The sequence below is a fragment of the Etheostoma spectabile genome, chromosome 24, assembly GCF_008692095.1.
Source record: "Etheostoma spectabile isolate EspeVRDwgs_2016 chromosome 24, UIUC_Espe_1.0, whole genome shotgun sequence".
NCBI lineage: Eukaryota > Metazoa > Chordata > Actinopteri > Perciformes > Percidae > Etheostoma > Etheostoma spectabile.
This window is the reverse complement of record NC_045756.1, coordinates 9,173,989-9,178,219: the sequence shown is the minus strand read 5'-3', so window position 1 is coordinate 9,178,219 and position 4,231 is coordinate 9,173,989. Positions and strand designations below refer to the sequence as shown.

At 46.1% G+C, this 4,231-nt stretch overlaps 1 long non-coding RNA gene across 2 annotated transcripts in view; it reads right to left on the bottom strand.

Moving 5' to 3' along the window:
• Positions 1–742: 742 nt before the first annotated feature.
• Positions 743–4,231, bottom strand: part of LOC116674097 (uncharacterized) — a 22,083-nt gene continuing 18,594 nt past the window's right edge. For both annotated transcript variants that reach the window (XR_004327971.1, XR_004327972.1), the window contains exon 3: positions 743–862. This is a non-coding gene — a long non-coding RNA (uncharacterized LOC116674097). The remainder of the gene's footprint in view (positions 863–4,231) is intronic.

Here is a 4,231-nt window from a genome sequence, read left to right as displayed (position 1 = left end):
AACCTCATTTATAGGAAATTATACCTAATGTTTGAAAAGCAGAAATTAAAGGAATGTAAGTATATTTAAAATACCACCAAAACAACCAAACACTTTCCCTAAAAAGAAGCTGGACATTTTTTTATTGTGCATCTCGATGGAAAACAGCACCATTTTGATTTGAGATATTAAGTCAATACGTAGGGATAATAATTTTAAGATAATGAGTCAATATTTCAAAGTTAAGCCAAAAAGACTTTACATGATAAAAATCTCAGTATTTTGAAATGTCTATTTTCCATCATTTGCCAAAATCAACCTTTCACATGATTAATACGCTGTAACATTCTACTCTACTATTTTGGGCTGCCTGGTAAGAAGTTTGTAAAAATGTAAATTTTTCTTTAAATGATGTGCAGCCAAAAGGATTTTTTCCCTGTATTTTGTTTTTATAAATTTTACTTAGAGACAGCTAATGCATCCTGACAAATACTGTGTATAATCAGCTGATGACTAATTACTAATTATGAGTGTTATTGGAACTTTAAGTTAACGTCTGCGACCACGTTATCTGGTGTGCTGTTTCCCAACGTTACATACATGGGAAATGTAATACCTGATTCAACAGTTTTTCAACGTGTAAAATAAATGTAAGTTTTTTTTTTTTCTTTTTGTCCAGCACAGAGTCACATGTGTTGAACTCAAAGGCCCGCGGGCTGAATCTGGCCAGCATCTCAACTCAAGTTCACAATCCCTTTTGGCCTGTCTAGTTGTGTGCCAAATCAAAAAGACAGGAAGACATTTTCATGACACTCAAAGCAGAACTGAGCCGATTTTCAGACTTTTAGACTCCGAAATTCCCCCAGAAGCAGCGAGTTTTCGACTCAGGCTGGGAAACAGGTTGCAGGGAGTCGGCCTGCTTTTGAAAATGTCTATTAGAGGCTAAAGTGCCCAAAAAATGATCTTAAAAAAAGAAATAGAAACAACCCACGTCTGGCCCTGGATGTGATTCTCATGTTCCAGTGCAGCTCTTAGAGAAGTTGAGTTTGACACCCCAGTCACTAAACTAACTAAACTTGGTAACCTGGCCAGCGGAGGCCCGCGGGGCGGCGGAGCCAGCAAGCAGCTGAACTGCTGCAGTCATCTATCTGAGCAGCAGACAGCCCCCCCCACCCCACCCCCCCCCCAGATGACGGATGGCGCGCGGCCGGAAACGAGGGCCTTTATCAGGCCACATTATCCTCCAGTAGCCGATCCAGACAGGCCAGATTTTTATCGAACTGTATTGGATTTAGTAATTTCCTTCTCCAAGACAAATGGATTGGAGCTTACAGGGGTGGGGGGGGGGGGGGGGGAGCAGGGCTTATTGTCTGCAACCCTGCGCTGATTATTACTTATGATGCATTTAGTATTTGGGCTTGTCCCAAACACGTGCTGGTTATTGCTCTCAGTCCACGTTACAGTGTAACACTGACGCTGGAACCTCTGTGTGTGTGTGTGGGGAGTGTGTGTGTGTGTGTGTGTGTGTGTGTGTGTGTGCGTGTGTGTGTCCATTCAATCTACTTCACGCTTCCCTGGGTCACCAATGAACTTCCCAATGAAGTTGGGGTTTGAAATCTAAAGCCGTTTGGACAGAACTGGATATTGTGTCTTAATAAACTTTGAATAAAACTAAATAATGGACAATAAAGGTTGTAGAAAAAAGTGCCGCCGTGACACGCCGGCTCTTCCGTGTCTACCCTTCACAATAAAAGCCCACCTTAAATTCCCTCGGATCATTCCGCTGATGTAGGACTACACAGTAATTTGGCGGGATGGGGTGGGGGGGTTTAGGTGTCCTTCAAGAAAAGACTAAATTTTTCAATTTAAAAGTGTCTTTTAGGTTCCTTTTTGGGGTTCGGTGTCTCTTTTGGGTCTTTTTCTGTTTCCGTTGGGTTTGTGTTGGTCTCTAGGGGTGGAACGCTGTATGTATTCGTACTGAACCGAAACCGTACGGGCATCACGGGTTGGTGAATTTATACGGAGAATACACCGTATAAAAATGAATAAAACTTGTGTGCAAATGAATTACTGTAATGCAAAAGTACCGTAAGATATGCGGGTTCTTTAGGGACTCCTAATCTGTAGCCCCGCCTTAGCTCTGAAGCTCTGATTGGCGCCTATGCATGCAGTGTTCTGTCAGGTCGGCAGTCCAGGGACTGAGTCAGAGACAGCAGCACTAAGGACGAGTATGGCGACCCACAAGAGTTAGAGGACCCGCCGGCCTCTTCAAGATCGCAAGTTTGGGAAAACCACTTCCCAGTCAGTTACAGGGGTAGAGGCGAGAGAATCAGGTGGTTGGTCTCTGCAGAGAACAGAGATGCTGTATTTTCACTTTTACAGCTGATTGTCTTCTTTTACTTACTAGTCCCAGATGGAGTCTGGAGATGATGTGGGGTGCTTATTTTTTACTGTGTACATCTGACTTTACACACTTCAGGCTGTTGCAGCGAGCTCAGGGGAGAGACTGTAGGACACTAGGTGGTACAGTCTAACACATGCACAATGAAAAAATAAATTAAAAAAATTGCTTTCTGCATTTTTGTTTTGCTTTTCCTCCACTGTATCGAAGCGTGATGTCTGAACCGAGGTAGGAACCGAACCGGGACTTATGAGTACCGTTCCACCCCTAGTCTGCTCACGTAGCGTCTCCAACTACAAGAAGTCCAACTACAATCAGTAGAGCCGAGAAAAGTATTTCAGTTTCATTCATTTGGCACCTAAACCTCTATGATGGGGAGGAAATATTATAGATGACGACGTTTTGGTGCCATCAGGCAGTTTGGATTAAAGCCCTCACCAACGGCATATGTTACGTTCTCCCAGTTTCTCTCTCCGCGTGAACACGTGTGCACAAATCCCACGGATTGGGGGGGGGGGGGGGGAATCAATATAAAATTTGTTAAGAGCAATTTTTGAAGGGATCACAGATGATGCACACAAAATTGTACTGATTGTATAGAACTCAACAGTTAGGCTGTTTTATTCACTCGGATGAAGTGATTTCTTTTCTCTAACCCAGATGATGCTGGACTGAGGACTGAATACTGAGGACTGAGGACTGAATACTGAGGACTGAGGACTGAATACTGAGGACTGAGGACTGAAAACTGAGGACTGAGGACTGAAAACTGAGGACTGAGGACTGAAAACTGAGGACTGAGGACTGAAAACTGAGGACTGAGGTAAGTATACATTATGTACAATACATAGACCCCCTTTGCAATTACCACCTTTGTTTGACAGAACTTTGCTGAGAGGGGGTCGGGGTTGAGGTTCACCTTCTGCAGGCTCAGGGAGAACACGGGGGAGGGAGGGGGGGAGACCAAAGGGCCAGGGCCCCGCCAGCTGTCTTTCTCCCTCCGTGTGGCTCTCTGACAAACGCTACCCTCCCTCTCCATCCCTACACCACCACCACCGCCGCCGCCCCTACAACCTTGCTGCCGCGCGGGAGCTGTCAAAGGGGTGGGGGGGGGCGGCTGGTTCAGGACCGGACCTGCCAGCATGCATCTGGCTGACAGGCGACTGGGAAGGTGCACTGCGAGCGCACGTCACAATCAATAACCCCCGCTGAGAGCGACGGAGCGGGGGGTTGGAGGCGCTCCCCGCCACCTCTGTATGTGTGTGTGTATGTGTGTGCTTTTATTTTGGTACAGAGGGGGATGAGGAGGGGGGGGGGGCACGACTTGTCACCTAACAACACACTCGCTCCGGGTCTTTGGGAGTTGTTTTGGAGAAAATAGGCTACATATGTGGCGGTGCAGGCGGGGCGTGCATGCATGGAGAGTTTTGGGAGGTGTATACGTGATGTGAAAACTAAGGTCGGTGTTTGGGGGGGGGGGGGGGGGGGGGGGGCAGAGAGGTGGAGGAGGGAAGAAAGGCAGGATGCGACAGAGCAGCAGGTTTGGGATTATAGAGCTCAACAGTGTGGCTTTTGGAGGGTTTGGATTGTCAGACGTACACTCAGGGGCAGAAGTATTCAGGTCCTGTACTGTACAGTAAAAGTACTAATAACAAACTGTCCAAATACTCTGCTACAAGTTCAAGTCCTGCAGTGAAAATGTTCCTGAAGTAAAAGTCTGTGACTATCATCAGGAAAATGTAGCTAAAGTATTAAAAGTAAAGAAGTCTCCTCCCATTGTAGAAAGGGTAAAGGATCCAATCAGCTGTGTGTTTAATGACATCATCATCTCAGCTGGACCTGGAGGACGTT